Source organism: Bison bison, unplaced genomic scaffold (assembly GCF_000754665.1).
Source record: "Bison bison bison isolate TAMUID 2011002044 unplaced genomic scaffold, Bison_UMD1.0 scf7180017864456, whole genome shotgun sequence".
Lineage (NCBI taxonomy): Eukaryota > Metazoa > Chordata > Mammalia > Artiodactyla > Bovidae > Bison > Bison bison.
In genome coordinates this window covers 21,391,501-21,415,460 of record NW_011495018.1, presented here as the reverse complement: position 1 = coordinate 21,415,460, position 23,960 = coordinate 21,391,501, and positions in this window count along the sequence as shown.

Genomic DNA, 23,960 nt, shown 5'->3' with positions numbered 1-23,960 from the left:
TCACTTTCTGCCATAAGGGTGGTGTCATCTGCATATCTGAGGTTATTGATATTTCTCCCGGCAATCTTGATTACAGCTCGTGCTTCTTCCAGCCCAGCGTTTCTCATGATGTACTCTGCATAGAAGTTAAATAAGCAGGGTGACAATATACAGCCTTGACGTACTCCTTTTCCTATTTGGAACCAATCTGTTGTTTCATGTCCAGTTCTAACTGCTGCTTCCTGACCTGCATATAGCTTCTTTCAAAAGAATGAAAATCCAGTAAAGATGTATAATCACAAACTCTCATTACTGATCCCAACTTCCGTCTGTGAAGCTTCTGAGAGTTCAGTGAGGGTGCTTCAGGGTGTAAGCTCTGTTTTTTCTGTCTTTTAAAGGTCCTATTTTAATATGTTCCATATACCCATCTCTGTAGATATTTTAGTATTTTGTACTTAAGATTTTCTGAACATTGTTGTACCTGTTCCCAAACACCAATAAAATTTTAATTTGAGAATAAGTGTAAACAACAAGTACTGCACTTTAGCCCATCAACTTTTGGATGGGATTTAGAGTGAAAAGGCAAATTCTTTAAGGACAAATGACAAACAGTAACTTTCAACCAGATTAAAATATGCCCATAAGTGTTACCTTAAACCTAAGTAGCTCTTCTATGGAAACAAGCAATGCTTGGTGGCTTCTGGGAAATATCTTCTAATACTATTTTTTTTTAATCCAGGAAATGAAATTTAAAATAATGTGCTTTTATTTTCCTCCCTCTCTGCCTAACGTAAGTAATAATAATTAAGAGAAATTCTTTTAGACTCCAGCAGGCACTAAGTACACTGTACCATCACCATTCCCTTCCAGCCTCACTATGTGTTCATACACAGAGGACAATTTTAAAATTTTACTTTAAAGGCTTTTAAAAACACTATTAAAACTGCATCATCTTGAGGTCAATTTAAGTTCAAGCAGTGGTGTGTCCCTTCAAGTGTAAAGCTTGCCCTGTGGAGAGTGACTTCACTAGAAACCCCAGCCCTGCCTCATCATCTCTCTCTGAATAAAGATAATCAACAATTAGGATAACCAGATTTAGCTAATGAGAAGACAGGATGCCCAGTTAAATTTTAATTTCAAATAAGCAGCAAATAATTTTTTAGTATAAGTATTACCCAGCGGGGCTTTCCTGGTAGCTCAGCCAGCAATGTAGGAGACCCCAGTTCGATTCCTGGATCAGGAGAATCCCCTGGAGAAGGGATACGCTACTCACTCCAGTGTTCTTGGGCTTCCATGGTGGCTCAGTTGGTAAAGAATCTGCCTGCCAGTGCAGGAGATGTAAGAGACTCGGATTAGATCCCTGGATCGGGAAGATCCCCTGGAGAAGGACATGGCAACCCACTCCAGTATTCTTGCCTGGAGAATTAGATGGACAGAGGAGCCTGGCGAGCTATAGTCCATGGGTTTGCAAAGAGTCGGACACGACTGAACGACTAAGCATAGCACAGCATGATAACTATTGCAAGGAACATAGTTACACTGAAAAAGTATATGTAACTAGTCTGAAATTCAAATTTTAACTTGGATACTGTATTTTACCAGCAACCCTACCAATAATGTGCGAGTACACTATAAAGTACTCAACATTAGGGGATCCATGTCCTGACTTATTCCCTGAGAAAAGGCCAGAAATGTGAACATTACATAAACTGTAAAATGTTAAGGCCAGAAACAGAAATATCCCTTCATTATTATTCATGCATACCTCCCAGAATAGAGATGATATATGGAGAAGGCAATGGCACCCCACTCCAGTACTCTCGCCTGGCAAATCCCATGGACAGAGGAGCCTGGTAGGCTACAGTCCGTGAGGTTGCTAAGAGTCGGGCATGACTGAGCGACTTCACTTTCACTTTTCCACTTTCATGCATTGGAGAAGGAAATGGCAACCCACTCCAGTGTTCTTGCCTGGAGAATCCCAGGGACAGGGGAGCCTGGTGGGCTGCCGTCTATGGGGTCGCACAGAGTCGGACACAACTGAAGCAACTTAGCAGTAGCAGGAGGAAGTTGTTTTGCTATTGAATTGGGTGACACAGTGGTAAAGAATCTGCCTGCCAATGCAGGAGGAGCAAGAAACGCAGATTCGATCCCTGGGTCAGCAACCCTCTCCAGTATCCTTGCCTGGAAAATTCTATGGACAGAGGAGCTTGGTGGGCTACAGTCCATGGGATCACAAAGAGCTGGACACAACTGAGCACACACACACACAGCTTGTGAACATTAAACTAAATTCTTACAACAAAGGGGAAAAATCATTTTTTGCATTAACACATAAACCTTCCAAAATCTGGTTGAGAAAATCAGTTCTCTGTACCCTGCCTCCCCTCAACCATTTAGATACTAGTAACACTGGTTATAACCTTGAGTTGATTTAATAAGAAACACAATACAGACAAAGAAATCTAAACAAATTAAATGAATCTATTCTTTCACTGCACAATGGATTTTAGTTTTGCCCCAAGTAGGAATTATACTTCATTATTATTAAATATGCCAGCAATATATTCCCTCCAAAAAGCAAAAATATTTCCTCTTATTTTTCCATCTTACTCAAAATCCCTTACCACTTATTTTATGAGTCACAGGAGGCCTAATTGCTGCTTTGCATTGTTACAAATTTGGAAACCCAAGGCAGCATTTTGCTAAATGGATTTTGTACATGTAGAGTTGTTAAGCATTTAACACAGAAACACAAACACACACATACACATATGCTCATTGAGGAAAAAATGTTCCTGGCATTGCCGGGGTCCAGCCCCTGCTGATCCAGGGTATTCGAAGCGGGGACGGCGTCGGTGAGGATCAGGATACAATAGCTTCGATTAGATATTAATTAGAGATGTAAAGAGTAATAGAATGAGGATAGCTCAGCAGGAAAATTCAGTGGAGAAAAGAGGCTGAGTAGCTTGGTTTACGCGGGAGACCAATAAAACTTCAAGACAAGAAGTTTGCACCACTTACGTAGGCCGCAGGCGTCCTTCCGTTCTCCCGAAGGAGAGGAGACACTGAGGCCTCCCCAGTTGGATCTTAGAAGCCCAGGCATAATTAGTAAGCATGGCGGGTTCCGAGCTCCAGATGGAGACTCAGCCAGAGTGAGAGAGAGAGCGACATGGGGAGACCAGTATTTTGAGAAACTGATCCCAATTCTTTATTTTCCATGGTCTACTTTTATACACTGAGATGTTATGCAAAAGTCACGCAGGGTCAGCAGTCCTGATTTTATCAAAGTCAGGTGCTTCATACAAATGTATACAGAGGTCTTAGGTGTGTTACATCATCTTCTGGCCAGGGGGCCTGCTGACAATTTATGATCCTCTCCTTGGGACAGTGGTCAGTCAACCAGGACACTTATTTCTCCAGGGGTGATTATTCTTAAAACAGACGCCACCCAAATAAAGTTACATTCCTATAGGGTGAGGGTGTAGTGGGTTTTAGTTAAGGAAAGAATTTACTCAGCCTAAGGTCTAACATGATTAATATCAAAGGTTAATACTTATTTCTTCTATATATTCATTAATGTGTGTAAGGGCAGGGGATGTGGAGACTTAGCAACAAACATTGGCTCAACAAATGAAAAACCCTTCACCAATACAATTTCTAATCAGCCCATTATACTTATACTAACAGTTTTCTAGCTTTTCTAAGGAACCTGTTTTTAGAAGGTTTAAAGCATCTCATGCCTCTCACAGTTGGGAGGCTGTGAGCAATCACATGTGGCCGGACAAGCCTGTCAGTCAGGCTAGAGAACCTTCAGAGGAGTTTGTAGGTTAAAAGACTCTTGTCACGCCCAGGAGTTTTTATTAACTGGAGCTCTAGGTTAACTCCTTCTCCAAAAGAGGTGGTGGGGGACAGCCCCCCATAAAGTCAGAGGTGTAGGTGGGAGCACAAAGTAGTAAAGCAGGCAGGCTCTGGTTATGGGGGTAGATGCTCGAGGATTTCCAGGGGGACTCCTGAGGCTCGATCCCACCTTTGTGTATGTCGAGCCTCCTTCCTCATGACCTTTGCCACGGGCAGAGTGCCTCACTCTGGCCCCCAACATGGCATGATTCTTCTCTTGTAAGTAATGCTCAGAAGTAGAACTAACAAGGCTTTATGAAGGGAGCCATCCAAGTTCCTGCTCCTATTAGCTTCATGCTCTTTCACATTGAATGGCATAGTTGACAAGCTGACTTATTATTCTGTCTTCCTTTCCTCTCTCTCACATAACTCTCAGTTTTGAGAAGCATATTAATAAATGTAATACAGAGAAAATTATGAGATGGAAGTTGGGTTGAGTGTCTTGAAACTTCTTGCTTACTCCTTTTCCTTACTCACTGGGGTTTTTGGATCATAATCAATTTTCACTCTATCATTCATGTGCTAAACTTTCTTTTTGAATTTGGGGAGAACTAAGAGGCTGTCTTGGAAAAACTGAACAAAACGGTTGCAGAGAATAGCTGAATTTGAGGACCTGGGATTTTGGAAATTATTTATCAAAGCAGGGTTTTGTATAATACATTCTCAGACTGATTTGAGAGGAGGATTATGAGACTTAAATGTGATAAGACATGTGAAATACTATACACTATAAACATGATAGCCATAAAAGGCTTTATAAATTCTAGATATTATTAAGGGCAAGTCCATCCCTCTTGTATATGAAGTTCTGTAAATTCTGCAAGGGGAGAGAGAAGGGACACAAACTCTTTAGGAGAGATCTAAACTTCAACAGCAAATTTACAATCTCACAGGATCGGTAGCAATGCTAAAGAATCAAAAATGGTGGCCCAGATGAGAGTGTATAGTAAAAAAGGAATGTGAATTTGATGAGGCTTTCCCTCCTTCCTATCTGGTATATCTCTAGACAGCACTGCTCGAAAGAGTACTTTGTCATAGATGAGGCAAATAATCCTCCTGGCCTTTCCAAAACAATGTTGGCTTTGGAATTTCCTGAACAGATCACCTTAAGGAAATGGCAGCATCTCTATAAGTGGTCTATAAGTGAATTTTCAAGGTGATGAACACTGAGAGCCACAACTCAAATTTCTGTATCTTCTCTTTCCCTCTTCCCTTACAGCCACATCCCAGCTACCCGACAGTAAAAACAAAAAAAGTCCACTGTCTCACTTGAAAACACTGTTGCATTTAGGCAATCACATCAGCCACCTTCTTTTGAGTTTCAGACCTCAGCAAAACTGGAGTATGTTTTCTATTCACTGTCCACCCTCATTCCTTCCATCACCATCTTTGTTCCCCCTGGGATTCCAGAATCCAATATCTTCGTGTTGCCTAGAACCCACTGCTGCAGGTACCACTTTGGTCTCTTCCCATTACATCCCTGCAACAGCAAACTGTTCCATTATCCTCCACTCACTACCAGTTATCATGTATTTTATTCCTTTGGATATGCAACAGAAGTGTTTTGTACCAAATTCTGAAATATTAATAAGAGGTGATTTGGGATGGTACAGAACATAATAAGAAAAGTTAAAGCAAGTGTTCTCTAAGTATTAATATATAAGTGACATATACAATTTTTATGCTTTGTAATTCACTCAACAGCTCTGTGGGGTACTGAGTTTATTCACATTTCATAGGTGATAAAATCTGAGGCTGTCAGGAATTAAACAACTTCCCCAGACCAATATTTTTAAAAACTAGTAGACTAGGAATTTAAGTCCAGTGTGCTTGAATCCAAAGTCTGAGCTATTAGCCATATCATCATTTTAGGTAACCTGTGAATCACTTGGGAATTTTCAAAGAAGTAAACATGAGGGAATAACTCCTTACAGAAGAGAAAGGCAAACCACTTCACTATTCTTGCCTGGAGAGCCCTATGAAAAGTATGAAAAGAACATATGCTACAGATAAGAGTGGAGAAATATCTCCAGAAAGAATGAAGAGGCTGAACCAAAGCAAAAGCAATGCCCAGTTGTGGATGTGACTGGTGATGGAAGTAAAGATCAATGCTACAAAGAACAATATTGCATAGGAACCTGGAATGTTAGGTCCATGAATCAAGGAAAAGTAGAAGTGGTCAAACAGGAGATGGCATGAACATGGACATTTTAGGAATCAGTGAATGAAAATGGACGAAAATGGGTGAATTTAATTCAGATGACCATTATATCTACTACTGTGGGCAAGAATTCCTTAGAAGAAATGGAGTAGCCTTCATAGTCAAGAAAAGAGTCTGAAACGCAGTACTTCAGTGCAGTCTCAAAAACGACAAAATGATCTCAGTTCGCTTTCCAGGCAAACCATTCAACATCACAGTAATTCAACACTATGCCCCAACCACTAATGCCAAAGAAGCTGAAGTTGAATGGCTCTTTGAAGACTTTCAAGACCTTCTAGAACTAACACCAAAAAAAAACGATGTCCTTTTCATCATGGGGGACTGAAATGAAAAAGTAGGAAGTCAAGAGATCAGTTCAGTTCAGTCAGTAAGTCGTATCCAACTCTTTGCAACCCCATGGACTGCAGCATGCCAGGCTATCTGTCCATCACCAACTCCCAGAGCTTGCTCAAACTCATGTCTATTGAGTCAGTGATGCCATCCAATCATCTCATCCTAGATCATCCCCTTTTCCTCCTGCCTTAAATCCTTCCCAGCATCAGGGTCTTTACTAATGAGTCAGGTCTTTACTAATGAGTCAGCATCAGGTGGCCAAAGTATTGGAGCTTCAGCTTCAGCATGAGTCCTTCCAATGAATATTCAGGACTGAGCTCCATTAGGATGAACTGTTGGATCTCCTTGCAGTCAAAAGGACTCTCAAGAGTCTTCTCCAACACCACAGTTCAAAAGCACCAATTCTTCAGTGCTCAGCTTTCTTTATGGTCCAACTCTCACATCCATACATGACTACTGGAAAAACCATAGCTTTGACTAGACAGAACTTTGTTGGCAAAGTAATGTCTCTGCTTTTTAATATGCTGTCTAGGTTGGTCATAGCTTTTCTTCCAAGGAGCAAACATCTTTTAATTGCATCACTACATTCACCATCTGCAGTGATTTTGGAGCCCAAGAAAATAAAGTCTGTCACTGTTTCCATCGTTTCCCCATCTATTTGCCAAGAAGTGATGGGACTGGATACCACGATTCTTTTTTGAATGTTGAGTTTTAAGCCAACATTTCACTCTCCTCTTTCACTTTCAAGAGGCCCTTTAGTTCTTTGCTTTCTGCCATAAGAGTGGTGTCACCTGCATAACGGAGGTTATTGATATTTCTCCCAGCAATCTTGATTCCAGCTTGTGCTACATCCAGCCAAGCATTGCGCATGATGTACTCTGCATATAAGTTAAATAAGCAGGGTGACAATATACAGCCTTGACATATTCCATTCCCAGTTTGGAACCAGTCTGTTTTTCCATACCCAATTCTAACTGTTGCTTCTTGACCTGCACACAGATTTCTCAGGAGGCAGGTCAGGTGGTCTCGTATTCCCATCTCTTGAAGAATTTTCCACAGTTTGTTGTGATCTACACATTTAAAGGCTTTGGTGTTGTCAATAAAGCATAAATAGATCTTTTTATGGAACTCTCTGGCTTTTTCTATGATCCAGTGGATGTTGGCAATTGGATCTCTACTTCCTCTGCCTCTTCTAAATCCAACTTGTACATCTGGAGGTTCACGGTTCATGTACTTTTGAAGCCTGGCTTAGAGAACTTTGAGCATTATTTTACTAGTGTGGGAGATGAGTGCAATTGTGTGGTAGTTTGAACATTCTTTGGCATTGCCCTTCTTTGGGATTGGAAAGAAAACTTACCTTTTCCAGTCCTGTTGCCAATGCTGAGTTTTCCAAATTTGCTGGCATGTTGTGCGTGGCACTTTAACAGCATCACCTTTTAAGATTTGAAATAGCTCAACTGGAATTCTTTCACTTCCACTAGCTTTGTTCATAGTGATGCTTCCCAAGGCCCACTTGGCTTCACACTCCAGGATGTCTGGGTCTAGGTGAGTGATCACACCATCATGTTTATCTGGGTCATGAAGATTATTTTGTATAGTTCTTCTGTGTATTGTTGCCACCTCTTAATATCTTCTGCTTCTGTTAGGTCTATACCATCTCTGTCCTTTATCGAGCCCATCTTTGCATGAAATGTTCCCTTGGTATCTCTACTTTTCTTAAAGAGGTCTCTAATCTTTCCCATTTTATTGTTTTCCTCTATTTCTTTGCACTGATCACTTAGGAAGGCTTTCTTATCTCTCTGTGCTATTCTTTGGAAATCTGCATTCAAATTCCTTTTCTCCTTTGCCTTTAGCTTCTCTTCTTTTCTCAGCTATTTGTAAGGTCTTCTCAGACAAACATTTTGCCTTTTTGCATTTCTTTTTCTTGGGAATGGTCTTGATCACTGCCTCCTGTACAAGGTCACAAACCTACATCTATAGCTCTTCATGGGTCATGGTGGAGAGTTCTGAAAAACCACAGTCCATTGGAAAAGGGAATGGAAAACCACTTCAGTATTCTTGCATTGAGAACCCCATGAACAGTATGAAAAGTCAAGAGATACCTGGAGTCATAGGCAAGTTTAGCCTTGAAGTACAAAATGAAACTGGGCAATGGCTAACACAAGAGAATGCAATGCTCATAGCAAACACTCACTTCCAAGAACACAAGGGACAACTCTACACCTGGACATCATCAGATGGTTAATACCAAAATCAGATTGCTTATATTCCTTGCAGCCAAAGATGGAGAAGCTCTATACAGTCAGCAAAAGTCAGCAGGAGCTGACTGTGGCTCAGATCATGAACTACTTATTGCCAAATTCAGACTTAAACTGAAGAAAGTAGGGAAAATCACTAGACCATTTGGGTATGACCCAAATCAAATCACTTACTATTATACAGTAGAAGTGACAAACACATTCAAGGGATTAGATCTGGTGGATAGACTGCCTGAAGAAATATGCACAGAGGTTCATAGTATTGTAAAGGAGGCTGAGATCAAAACCATCCCCAAGAAGAATAAATGCAAAAAGGCAAAATGGTTGTCTGAGGAGGCCTTACAAATAATTGGGAAAAGAAGAGAAGCGAAAGGCAAAAGAGAAAAGGAAAGATATACCCATCTGAATGCAGAGTTCCAAAGAATAGCAAGGAGAGATAAGAAAGCATTCCTCGGTGATCAGTGGAAAGAAATAGAGGAAAATAATAGAATGGGAAAGACTAGAGATCTCTTTAAGAAAATTAGAGACACCAAGGGAACATTTTATACAAAAATGGGCACAATAAAGGACAGAAATGGTAGGGACCTAACAGAAGCAGAAGATATTAAGAAGGGTTGGCAAGAATACACAGAAGAACTATACAAAACAGATCTTCATAACCCAGATAACCACAGTGATGTAATCACTTACCTAGAGCAAGACATCCTGGAGTGTGAAGTCAAGTGGGCCTTAGGAAGCACCACTACAAACAAAGTTAGTGAAGGTAATAGAATTCCAGTTGAGCTATTTCAAATCCTAAAAGATGATGCTGTAAAAGTGCTGCACTCAATATGCCAAATTTGGAAAACTCAGCAGTGGCTACAGGACTGGAAAAGGTCAGTTTTCATTCCAATCCCAAAGAAAGGTAATGCCAAAGAATGTTCAAACTACCACACAATTGCACTCATCTCACACGCTAGCAAAGTAATGCTCAAAATTCTCCAAGCCAGGCTTCAAAAGTACATGAACCGTGAACTTCCAGATGTTCAAGTTGGATTTATAAAAGTCAGAGGAACCAGAAATCAAATTGCCAATGTCCGTCAGATCAGAGAAGAAGCAAGAAAGTTCCATTTCTGCTTTATTGACTATGCCAAAGCCTTTGACTGTGTGGATCACAACAATCTATGGAAAATACTTAAAGAGATGGGAATACCAGACCACATTACCTGCATCTTGAGAAATGTGTATGCAGGTCAAGAAGCAACAGTTAGAAGCAGACATGGAACAACAGACTGGTACTAAATTGGCAAAGGAGTAGTCAAGGCTATACATTATCACCCTGCTTATTTAACTTCTATGCAGAGTACATGATGCTGGGCTGGATTAAGCACAAGCTGAAATCAAGTTTGCTGAGACAAATATCAATAACCTCAGATATGCATATGACACCACCCTTATGGCAGAAAGTAAAGAACTAAAGAGCCTATTGATGAAAGTGAAAGAGGAGAGTGAAAAAGTTGGCTTAAAACTCAACATTCAGAAAACGAAGATCATGGCATCTGGTCCCATCACTTCATGCCAAATAGATGAGGAAACAATGGAAACAGTGACACCTAGGAAAACTATATTCAAACATTTGATAATCAAAAATATTGAGAAATTCTTTAAGACAGTGAGGAAAAAAAAGACATGATATACGGAGAAGAACAAATCAGCAATCATGGCAACCAGAAGACACTGGAAGTACACATTTAATGTACTGAATGATGAAAAAATAAAAAGTCAACTTAAAATTATATATGCCTTCAAAAAATGAAGATTGTTTTGCATAAATAAAACCAAGAAAGTATGTCACCAGTGGATCCATTCTGTAAGAAATGCTAAAGAAATTTCTTCAAGCAGAAGAAAAATGACAGTAGAGTAACACTCAGATCTTCAGGAATGAAGAATGTTTAAGATCTTTATAACTATTAGATTATTTTCTTTAATTTCTTTAAAATGCATATGACTGTTTAAAATAAAATCATAATATTCTCTTATGGGTTTCTGGGGGAAATATTTTTGAATCACATATTCAACAAGGAGTTTGCTAAGTGGAAAAGACAAGATTTTTATATTTTACAGGGAGCATTAAAATGTTAATTCTAAACATACTGCTAAAATAAAGGACATGGCAGTAGTTTTATCCCAAGAAAACCACTACAAATACAAAAAGCATTTTTTTGTAAAAAGAGTTTAAAAACCAATAGCTTATGAGGATGTAATTCTTAAAAATTTCCAAATAATCCAAAAGAAGTCAAAAGGGATAGGGGATTTTAAAGGAAAAAAAAATTACAGACTTGACACCAAAAAAGCACAATCCATAAAGTTCAAAATTGAAAAATTAGAGTTCATCATAATTAAACATTTTTACAAGGAAAAAGATCCTGTTAAGAGGGTGAAATATAAGTGACAAGTTGGAAAATATTTTGAATCACATATTCAACAAGTATGTAGCTTATATTGAAATCTCTCAAAATTCAACAATAATAAAAGAAAAAATCCAATTAGAAAACAAACATGAAGACACATTTTACTGAGAAGCTATACAGGTGGAAAATAAGCACATGAAAAAATGTTTAACATCATGAGCCATTAGGGAAATGAAAATTCAAACCACAATGATATACTACTACATGAGTATATACTGATATAAATAAATTGTGGAATAAATAAATAAGGGATGACTCCTCACAGAAGCCTAATTTGTAAATGTAGACGGAATGAGGGAAATAGAAACTCACTGCTAGAACACCACAGTAATAATTACTATAGGCAATATCTACCAATTATTACTAAAATTAGTGAGTAAAAGTTTGAGAAGAAATAGGATATTTGAGAAATCTCAAAGTATTTCTTTCCAAAATATTTAGTAATTTCAAGGGGAAAAACAGTACCTTTGCAGTAAGTAAATCTGAAGACACTGTCTTAACCAAGTAATAAATATTGGGCTTCCCTGTTAGCTCAGACATTAAAGAAACCACCTGCCATGCAGGAGACATGAATTGGATCCCTGAGTTGGGAAGACCTCCTGGAGAAAGGAATGACTATTCACTCCAATATTCTTGCCTGGAGAATTCCATGGACAGAGGAGCCTGGTGGGCGACAGTCCATAGGGTCGAAGATTCGGACTAACACTTTCACTTTTTCACTTTCCAAAAGTTAATATTATCAGTGAAATCATGAAAATATCTTAGGTAGTCTAAAATTATTTCAAATTAGCAAGTTTTTGAAAAAAGAAAGGTGGAAAGGGCAAAAGCTATGAATAAGCAATTTACAAAAGAACAAGTTTGCCAGTTTTCCAACTATGTGTGAAAATATGCCCAGTACAACTAATAATCAGAGAAATGCAAGTTCTTAAATTTATGAGGTACTATTTTAGGTCTGTCAAACTGGCAAAATCTTAAACAGAATGGAACAAGCTACTAATTGTGAGAATATCAATGTAAAGCACCCCCCAATTTTTATTTTTCATTGTAAGTAGAAATGTTAAAAGTAAAAACAAATCAACTTTACCCTGTCTTTTAAAATTAAAAGCCCATGTACCGTTTTACCCATCAGTACCTGTGCTTGAAATCGATCTGATGGAAACTGAAGCAATAGGTTGTAAGAATGTAATGGTCATATCTTCAGCTGTATTCATGGCAGTGGTAGTCCAAGAGGTCAACCAAAATCACCACCAAAATCTAAACAAACAAAAACAACAAATTACTAAAGAATAAACTAACAAAGAAGGAATTAGGCTTCCCTAGGGGCTCAGATGGTAAAGAGTCTGCCTGCAATGCAGGAGACCCAGGTTCAAACCTGGGTTGGGAAGATCACCTGGAGAAGGAAAGGGCTACCCATTCCAGTATTCTTGCTTGGGAAATCCCATAGACAGAGGGCTGCAGTCCATAGGGTCACAAAATCAGACATAACTGAGCAACTAACACTTTCACTTTCAGGAAACTAGGAGAAATTCATAGACTATTTTTTGAAACAATACCACTGTATTCATTCATTCCTGCCCACCTGTACTGCAACAGGACCTATATCACAGGTGGTTAACAGGGGTTATCTGGACTGGAAAGAATGGTTGATACAGATCAACTGAAACATGGAAATAAGATAACAATAGAATGCATTTTAAAATATCCCCAAAGAAATATAATGTGCCTGAAATAATCTCATATATATCAAAAAATACATGTGTATGAATATGTACCTAAAATAGTTGTAAAAATGTCAACAAATGACTATTAGGATTATCTCTGGATGGAAGGATTTTAAGCAAGTTTTTAGGACCTTACACTTTTGTGCCTTATTCAAATTATTCTAAAGAGCATGTGCTAATTATATAAATAGAAAAAGTAATGTTGTTTTCACAGTGAGAGGAAAAAAGGAGTCCCAACAGAGGAGAGTGAATTTCAGAGGTGGATGATTCTTATCTATACAGTCATCCTTCCATCCTCTTAAGTCCAGAAATAGGACACATTTTTCTGATTGAACAGTGGTACATGAGACTATGATTTCCAAGGGAAATGACTAAAACCAGTGTTAGACCCTCCGATTCTATTCTGTTTTATCTTTAAGGAAGTACTTAGTTTTTAATGTCTTTTGTGCCTCAGAGGAATTCTAGACTCTTCTAAACCTTTAAGTAATAATTCTAGACTCTTCTAAACCTTTAAGTAATAATTCTAGACTCTTCTAAACCTTTGAGTAATAAAGTTCATGGAAAAATCAGTTGCTGAGTAAATATGAAAATAAAAGAAATGAAAACAAGTAATATTTGACAATTCAGTAAGTTTATTAAAAGATATTTTTATGTTTCTTCATTTATTCATCCACTCAAACATATTTTATACCAACTATGTACCAGACACTAAGCTAGTCCCCAGGAAAAATAGGGCAAAAAAGGAGGACCTCAGAGTCCTATGCAAATATGAAGAAATTCCAATTATCTTATAGCAACTTTTAATGTAGTATAATCTATAAAACACTGAATCACTATGCTGTACATCTGAAACTAATATAATATCATAAATCAACTATACTTCTATTAAAAATTAAATTAAAATGCTGTTAAAAATTCCAGATTATGAAAGTAAAAACTAACACATAGAGGAGGTGTAGTTAATTAAACTTGAGTGGAAAGAGAAGGAAGAAAAGGAGGTGATGCTTGACATAAATATTTAAGCCTGAATACGGGTTTGCTGGATAAAGAAATGAGAAAGAAGCATTCCAGGCCAAAGGAACAGTACATGCAAAGGTATAGAGCTTGGTGAAACATACTATTCTGGGAAAATATAAGTGACTCAAGAAGGTGAAAACAAAGATTATAAAGTGGATCCATTGACAGATGAATAGATGAAGTTGTGGTACATATATACAATGGAATACTATTCAGTCATAAAAAAGGAACAAATTTGAGTTAGTTGAAATGAGGTGGATAAATCTAGAACCTGTTGTAAAGGGTGAAGTCAGAAAGAGAAAAGCAAAACAAATGCCACATGTTAATGCATATGTATGGAATCTAGAAAAATGTTACTGATAAACCTATTTGCAGGGCAGAAATAGAGCTGCAGACGTGGAGGACGGTCCTGTGGACACAGTGGGGGAAGAAGAGGGTGAGATGAATCAAGAGAGTAGCATTGACATATATATACCACCATGTATAAAACTGACAGCTAATGGGAAGATGCTGTATAACACAGGGAGCCCAGCCCAGTGCTCTGTGATGACCTAGTGGTATGGGATGGGAGCAGGTGGGAGGGAGGCTCAAGAGAGAGGGGAAAGACATATACTTAACAGCTGATTCATGTTGTTATATGGCAGAAACCAATACAACATTGTAAAGCAAAACAGAAATGGTATACCAGATGCAAGAACACCTAGAGTTTGCATAGAATGTTTTTATATTTGATTACTGAAAATAAAGTAATAAGTGCTTTTGAAAGAAAATTATACAAGTAAAGTGATATAATATGAAGACAGAAAGCAGACTTTCTGCTTGGAAAGTATTGATCTCAGTGATCATTAAGAGATCACTGGAGGCCAACTTAGGGAGTTTGAGTTTTAGCCTGTGAAAATCAAAGAACTACTAAAGGAGTTTTTTTTAAGGAGAGGCACAATTACATGTGCATTTTAGGAAAATCACCAACATTGTGGAAGATGAATTAGAAATTGGCAAAGCTGGAGCAGAGAGGCCATTATAGCAAACCATTATATTATTTCTGACAAAAAAAAAAATGGAGGGGGACTTAAGCAGTGAATGGAGGAGGGGACTCTCTGCAAAAGGGAGAGAGTGTCATTAAAGTCTAAAATTGATGTGATTTCATGATCAATAAGATGTGGGAGCTGAAAAAGAGAGTGAGATTGAAAAGAAAATCTCTGGCATAAATGATCTAGGAGAAAGTGTTGTCATTCACTGAAATGACAAATATGGAAGAAGAAGCAATTTTGAGAGAGAAGTTTAGTAGGACACGTTCAGTCTGCCAAAACTTTCTTTGAAGGTGCAGCAGCAATTAGAAATGTCAAGCAAAGTTTCCTTTTAGATCACAAACCAGCCATTGCTTCCTGGGAAGCAAAAGCATGAAATACAAATCAAGAATGCGGAATATAAGTGGACTTCCAGGTAAAGTGAGATTGGGAAGGATCACTGAAAGAAAAATTAGGAGGAAGAGATGGATGGGACAAGGTGGAGGGGAACGAGGGGAGGCATGAGTGACAAATGAAGCAATTAAACTTTTCACTAACCTCTGTCCAAACTATCAGGTTGTGAAGTTTTCAAAGTGTTATTTGTAACAATTGTGTACTTTGGAGGCAGAATGAGTTATTAACCTTCTCTAATTGAAATCTGATTTTCTCTAGAATTCTGTATTTAGCCTAACAGGGTTTCACAGAAGAGTGCAATAAGTTTGGGATGACTGTTTTAATGCTACATGAATGATAACCCAGGTCCCACTACCACCCCTCCTCCATCTCTACTCTATCTAAACCACATAGTCCCAGAGCAGAGTCTAGCTTGTAGGCCCCTGAACTTGTCCATAAAGTCTTCCTAAGCAAATAACGGTACTACAAACTGAATGTTAATATCTCTCCAAAATTTTTGTGTTGCAGCCTTGAACCAAAAATGTGATCATGCTTGGAGCCTTTGGGAGGTAATTAGCTTTAGATAAAGTCTTAAAGGTAGGGCCCTCGGGATGGGATTGGTAGCCTAATGAGAAAAGATTCAAAAGCTGGTTCACTCTCCTCACATGTACACAGTAAGTCAGATGAGCACACAGTGAGATGGTGACCACCTAGAGAGAACAGGAGAAGCCAAGAGAAGGCCCCAAGATGAAATTTACCTTGCTGGCACCTTTATCTTGGACTTCCCAGCCTCCAGAACTGTAAGAAATAAATTTTTGTTGTTTAAGCCACTTTGCCTATGATATTTTGCTATGATGATATGTGGGTATCACAGATGCAAGTTTGCCTCACAGAGAATCTGTCCCAATCTGATACATGTCCATGATCAGCATCACACGCAATAGGAACATTTAACTGCCTTAATCAAATGTCCTATCCTGGTCCTGAGTCTACAATAAACCTTCCTGGCCAAGGTTTTAGGAGGGAGGCCAAAAGACATGCCAGAACAGAAAGATTTTGTTAGGAAACAAGCACATCCTCATGAGAGACCAGCTTCTCTTAAAGCCAAAGAGAATGAAAGAATAAGGACCATGATATAAGTTGGGAAAGAAGAGAAAATGGGAATCATATTCCCGGGTTCTTGGCCATATCTGTGTGCAGTTAACCACCTTATGGCATTCCCATAAAACCTACTGGGCATCCACAGCACTTTGGTAGGTATGTCACCACCAAATGGTAGGTGATTAAAATTTCAACCAAAGCAGACAAGCCCCATCTGCCAGATTCACTTGTGTCTTGTTGACTTGTAATATGTCAGGGGTCATGTGGGAAATACTGTGTTGCCAACACACTATGCAATAACAAAAAGGCATAAAGGGCATGATGATATAATTCATGGGACCATGGAACTTATCCATTTATTTATTCTTAACACACAGCTTTATTCCATACAGAACTGTCATCTTTATAACACATACTCTAGATAGGTAGGCTACAGTCTGATTTTAGTCTTCTCCTAAGTAGTGAAGGGAAAACACTTGTTGGGTGACCTGTCAGCATGGTATGAGCCTTGCTTTCTTCTCTCATTTCACTGAAATGCAAACAGTTGGGTTGTGGATGACAGCCAAATAAGAATAAATACCTTAAAAACACCTTGATGCAGCATGCCAATATAGAAGCATGAGGGAAAACAGGTAGGCGCGGGAGTGCACAGCAACAAGCTAATCAATAAGCTGGTCAAGATGTTTGAAGCGATTGCGTCTAAACAATCATATACCAATCAAGAATCTAAGCATCAATGTCAACTATAATCATAGACCCTAAAATAGCATCTTTGACCACAGAAGAGGATAGTCACATGACAATAATATGGAAAAAAATGTCTGACATCCAGCAACATACTCACACACCTACACACATCCTCAACAGCTGAATCCTCAAACACAAGGAATGGTGACAAATGCATCACAAATATGTGTCACAGCAATAATCCCCACGACTCTCTTAAGTCTAGAGCAGAGAGAACTAGGAGCAAATGCATTAGTCACAACACAGTTGGCCAAAGTCAGCCATTAACATCAGTGCATAGACTGCTTTAATTAAATCTTAAGTGTAGAATATTAAATTAAAAATGTTGATTTTCCCATTTGTCCTTTAACTCCATATACTTTATCATTTCACAATAGGAGTCCACTTAGGTCATGTTTCTATAATTAATCCAAAACAGAGATGAATTAATTACCTTTCACAACAGAAGTCAAAGCAGAATGTGATTCATTAATATATTTTTATCTTCCCCAACTCAATTTACTGAATACCATTCCTTCCTATAGACAGAATTTCAACTTTAGCTACAATAGTTTGCAAGCAGCAGACTAACACTGAAATGGATAATTTGCTGAATTATCAAATTTTTCTGTTGAATCAAAATTTGCTGAAAGTAACTCAAATTGTCCAGCAACTAGAATACGGTTTTAAAAGTAAATCTGGAGAGGAAGCTTGACTATTCTGTACCTTTGTCAAGTAGCATTTAAATCAGATAATCTAAACGCCAAACACAGCAGGGGCTTCTCTTTGTTTATCTGCAAAGGCAAAGTCTCCTGTCACTGGTGACTGGAATCCCAGTGAAGCATGGTACATTTACCATCTACTGTATAGTTTTGTCGCCTTCACTTTTTCTGGGGATCTATTTTTTTAGGGACAAGAAAAAAGTAAATCTCCTTAACTGAGTCAAAATGCATTGAGCGAGGGAGGCTCTCAGCATGATAAAAGTCCACCAGGCCACTTTTCATTTCTCCTAGCACCCACTTTATTTTTATCCTAAGTTTCCACGTTAGGAAGAAATATGTCCACCTAAAAATAAATCCTAGCACAGAAACATACAATTTACCTGAAATCCCAGCCAATAGACACTGGAGCAAAAGTTAATGAAATAGACTGTCAGTTGCTGTTGCTGTTGCTGTTGTTCAGTTAATAACTTTGTCCAACTCTTTGGGAACCCAGGAACTGCAGCGCACCAGGCTTCCCTGTCCTTCACTATCTGCCAGAGTCTGCTCAAACTCATAACCATTTAGTCAGTGATACCATCCAACCGTCTCATCCTCTGTCATCCCCTTCTCCTCTTGACCCCAGTAATCCAAGCTAAATGAAAGAAAATTATTTATTACTCAGCCTGCCAACTCTCAGGCATTGGTAGCCAAAGTGAATAACTGAAACAAATATCTACAGTGATGTAAGAAATGAGAGAAAATCCTGGAGAAAAGTTCAGGTAAAGGGTGCTACCACACCAATTATGAGAAAATATTAATGGCTAGCCTTTATCGGGTGTTAAATAAATAGGCACTTGCTAATTAGTGTACATTCATACTTAATTCTTGTAATAAACAGAGATGTTCAGTAACATGATTCCCTTTTGACATATGAGTAAACTGAAGCTTAGAGAGTTTAAGGAGCTTGATTAGGTGGCAAGTAAGTCACACGTGTCTAAATACAAGCGCAATCATTATGACTGTTAACCATGATATGTAGAGTATGAGTCCATCTGATCCTCATTTTCAAACCATACTCATTTAAGGAATTTGGGTATGGTGAGAAAGGGGCAGAGGCGTGGGGTAGGAGAGGGAGAGAAAGAGAAGAAACCGGGTAAGTGTTCAGCGAAAGGACTGCTCCCTGCTGTCCTGCTCAGTGGCCGTGCGTCAGGAGGGACCTGGCAGTGCTGTTCCCTTCCTTGCAGTAGGAACACCAAAGATGCAACTCTAGATCAGTGTTCAAAGATTTAACTTTTCTTCAAAAACAGTCCCTAAAATTAAGCCATTTCAGTGGATTCTAAAACAACTAAATAAATAAAGCCATCAATCCCAACCCGAGAAGAAAATTGGCCCACGTTGAAGTAATTAAAGAAGGCATGTTGGTCTCTACCAGAGTGTCTTCCTAAGGTGTGTTTCCAAAAGCAGTTTGCTTTATTTTTAAAACTGAAGTATAGCTATTTATAATCAACCTTTAATGGTTATCAAAGGGGAAAGGGAGAAGGGTGAGAGGGCTAAATTAGGAGTATGGGATTAATAGATACATACTACTTTACATAAAACAGATAAGGAACAAAGATGTACTGTATGATACAAGCAACAGTATTCAATATCCTTTAATGGAAAATAATCCAAAAGCAGTTTTAACCTTCATGCACACACCAACTGGAGAGCTTACCTTCCCAGTGAATAGCAGCTCCTCTCTGCTTCCAGGCCCTGCACATGCTCTTCTATTTTAGAAGTGACAGGCTCTTCTCAGGTGTTGCTTTAGTTTGGGTGCCCCCAGAAACAGATCCTGAAGAGAGAATAAACTAGTGAACTAGTTGTTTAGGAGGTGACCCCAGAAAATACAAAGTGAGAACTAGAAAAATGAGGCAACGAAGGGAGCAGGCTGATAAAAGGTGACTCTTCAAACAAGTTCCCACCATATGTAACTGGTGGTAAATTCCAGAGAAAAGCACTGGAGCCAAAGTAAAAATTATTTTTTCAGAGTCATCTCACAAGGGGTGAAGGGGTTAAGAAGTCACCTATACACTAACACTTTAAGAACAATTTACCAAAAATAATTACCTGAAGATTGAAATGGTGGTTACCAGGAAACTGGAATGACAGTTACCAGGAGGATGAAAAGGTATTTACCAGGGATTTCAGGAAGGTAGACATGGGCAATATTAATCAATAAGCATAAAGTTTCAGTTGAGTAATAGAATAAGTTTTAGACATCTGTCATACAAAATTGTACATATAGTCAACAGTAGCATATTATGCACTTAAAATTTAAGAGAATAATTTTCAGGTTAAGCAATTTTACCATAATAAAATAAAAATAAACTGAATTACCTGGACAACTTTGTAAAAAAATGAAATTACCATATATGTGAGGATCTACTTCTGGACCCTTAATTCAATTCCATGAATCTATATATGTTCATGCCTAAGCCAATAACTCATTCTCTTGATTACTATAGCTTTATATTAAGACTAGAAATTAAGTAGTTTAAGTTCTCTTGTTTTCTTATTTTTACAAATTATTTAGCAATTCAAAGTCCTGTTTGTTTCTAATATAAACACTTTAGAAACAGTTTCTAACTTCCAGCAATAAAGCTACTGGGATTTTAATTGGAATTACATTGACTCATTAGGTCAACTTGGGAAGAACTGACATCAAAAGTATCATCTTCCAGTTCATGAAGATGGTATATTCCTCCATTTATTTAGTTCTTTGTAAATTTATATATATATACACACATACATATATATACACACACACATACATATATATTATGACATTAAGAAAGTATCCATCAAAGTTTTTTAATCAGAAAAGGGGAGTATGTACTATTGAATGTTTTTCAAGAAGATAATCACATGATTTTTTTTCCTTAGCTCTACTTATAAGGGGTATTTTATTAATACTATTTGTATTTTGATACTGAGCAAACCATGCACTCATTGAATAAATCTCTCCTGATCATGGTTTGCTATTTTCTTACGTGCCGTAGGATTCTGTTTGTGCTGTGTGTGTGTTCAGTCATGTCTGACTCTTCATGACCCTTTGGACTACAGACTTCCAGGCTCCTCTGTCCATAGGATTTTTCAGGCAAGAAAACTGGAATGGGTTGCCATTTCCTCCTCCAGAGGATCTTCCTGACCCAGGAACTGAACCTGCATTTCCTGTGTCTCCTGCATTGCAGGCAGATTCTTTACCTGCTGAGCCACTGAGGAAGCTCAAAGATCCTGTTGCTAATATTCTATTTAGTACTTTTGTATCAATATTCATAAATAACATTGGTTTACAGGGTTTTTTTACTCTACTTATTAAATTTTCTTTTAGACAAATTCTTGTTCAAATCACAAGGCAAAATGTAAACCAGCCACTTTCCCTTTTCACCAGTATTATTTTATCCTTACAAATAATTTTTACCCCTTCCCATTTATCCCCATGCCTCACAAAAGTTTGCACATCTCTGGGTTATTACAGAAGCTATTATGAACAGAAGTGATCAAAACCCATTTCCTGAGAATCAGAAAGCTTGATTTAAAGATAAATTATCTTGGTGAGCAACCCAAGAGACCTTGGATAATTACAAAGTCTGATATTCTTTCTGTTTCTGTGTCCAGATTCCTGGGCAGGAGATTTATTGGTCCAGCTTTGGTCAGAAAGCCATGGTATCTATCCCTGGACCAATCAGGTGTGGTCAGAGGGCAGGTTCATGATGACTATTTAGAAGACATATTTATGAAGTGGCCTTTACCTTCTGAAAAGTCTTTTCGAAGGAACGAAATGACTTTGCCCAAAGAAAGGCAAACTGATAGTCAAATACAACAGTAAGCCTATTAAAACTACATAAAAAGGGAAGGCTCTACATCATTTATATTGAATTGAATGTGCTTCCTGAATGTGCGTAGTCAAACAAAGTGTCATCCTACAAGGACTTCAGGCAAAAAAAATTAACAGTTTATTCGTGCACTCAGTACTGGGTACAGAGCTTGGGAAGATGAGATTTAGCATTACTTACACAAAGCACACCAGTAGTGCCACAGCAAGCAGATCATATGAGGGGCAGGGTGAGTTTCTTTCCGGAGACATACACTAGATAATACACCAACAAAAAATTTCAAGCCACCAAACGATATGCAAAGAAGAGATCTCAAGTATTTGTAAAATACATGATCGTATTCTTTACCAGCTGAGCTACCAGGGAACCCCACTCAGCACCCTATAAATGCTATACCAGCAATGAGCCAGGAGTGAGGACACAGTTACCCCACCTTTGTTTTTCTCTGCTTAAAAACAGTCCAAATAAAAAGGAAGTTTTGAAGATATACAGAGAGGAACATTCTGTCTATAAGGCAATGGAAGTTTATAATTCTTCCTATTCGAAAATCTGATACTTGTTGACCAAGGTGAAGAAAGTACTATAAGCTGGGCTCACGAATTTATATAACTAAATGCCATCATTTAAACTTTGTGAAAAGTAAAAATTACGAGGCATATTTGAAAGGCACAATAACTGAAATCTGATTAACTAAATGTTAAAGGAAAATACTCCACAGAGAGCACCTTATTTAGTGAATTCATTATGAAAATTCTATATTAGCATATTTATTGTTAGGTTGTAAACAATGGTCCCAGACTGGCTGAAAACAGCCTTTTATTAAAGAGTAAGGCAAATTTCCCCTTTCATACTTGTCTAAATTATTGTTTCTGAAATTTAATTTCCTACATTCTTTTCTCACATTTGTCCAATACGTAACAGTTCAGCAGCACATTTTCAGGCAAACTTTACATGACTTTTCACCTCTTTCATGGGTTTTAAAAAATGAGGCTTTAAAAAGATTTGCTGACTTGCCAAAGGTAGATCAAGTAACTAATCTGAACTGCACAAATTCTAAATCAGTGAAGTCTAAATAGGTATGACTTTCTTTGTTTTTGTTTTATCCCTGAGAGACATGTATTCCCTTAAGGCAAAAATTACAAAGGAGAAAAAGAAAAGAAAAAAATATTTTCACTTTGGATTAATTCTCTAAACTCTTAAAGACTAACTTATGAAGGAACAGGGGGAAAAAGCAGTGGGGCTGGGGAAGGGTATGGAGTCCATCCCTGTTAATTTTGCTAAACTCAAATGCAATGGAAAATTTATTACTTCTTTTGTTGTTTTTGTTCTTCTAATTTGAAAAGAGTTATGTATGTGTGCATATTTATTATATTTTTTCACTTGAGTAGACCAATGACTTTTTTTTCAAGTTTATCTAGCAAGAGCAGATAATTGACACCAAATTGGTCTTTTGAAGTTGCACCCGGAATCTTCTCTCCTTCAACTGCTCCTGCAGAAGGATGATTTTGGAGGCAATTAGATTCACTGTCTGCATAAACCAATGTATTTAGCTGCTGGCTCTGCAGGCCCAATTAACTCTTCTAACAACATGGGTAAAATGAGGTTATGATTATGTTTGTAGCCAATTAGAATTGTTTTGATTAAACACTCCCTCCGATATCTTATTTAAAGAAAGAAAACATGGCACTGAAGTGTATTTCATGGGATGGGAGAGGATACCTAGGGCGGGGTGGGGGTGGAAGTGGAGAAGAAAATTACCTAGGTTATGATATGAAATGTATGACCTCTCATTTATGTGAGAAGTCTTATTTGCACAATTTAAAAAAAAATATTGTGTTTAACACACTTCGAAGACATCTTTAATATGACCATCAGTATTGTTACTACTGTATTATGAAAACAGTATTATCAATGTCAGACAAAATAGTAAAAGTTGAAGGAGTACAGAGCTGAAGAACCAGCAGACCTGTATCTTAATGTCAGCTCCAACCCTAGTGAGTCACTATCTTTCTGAACCTACTTTTCCCTGTATGAAAAGAGAAACAATACTCATTTTGTTACTGCCTCTGAGAATACAACAAAATATAAGACAAAATTGCTGTTCTCAAAGAGCTTGTAATACATTTGGAAAAAACAAAGTAATTCATGTAAAAGATAAAAATAACCACTTGTTAGGAACTATTCCTGGAGAAGGCAATGGCACCTCACTCCAGTACTCTTGCCTGGAAAATCCCATGGATGGAGGAGCCTGGTAGGCTGTAGTCCACGGGGTTGCTAAGAG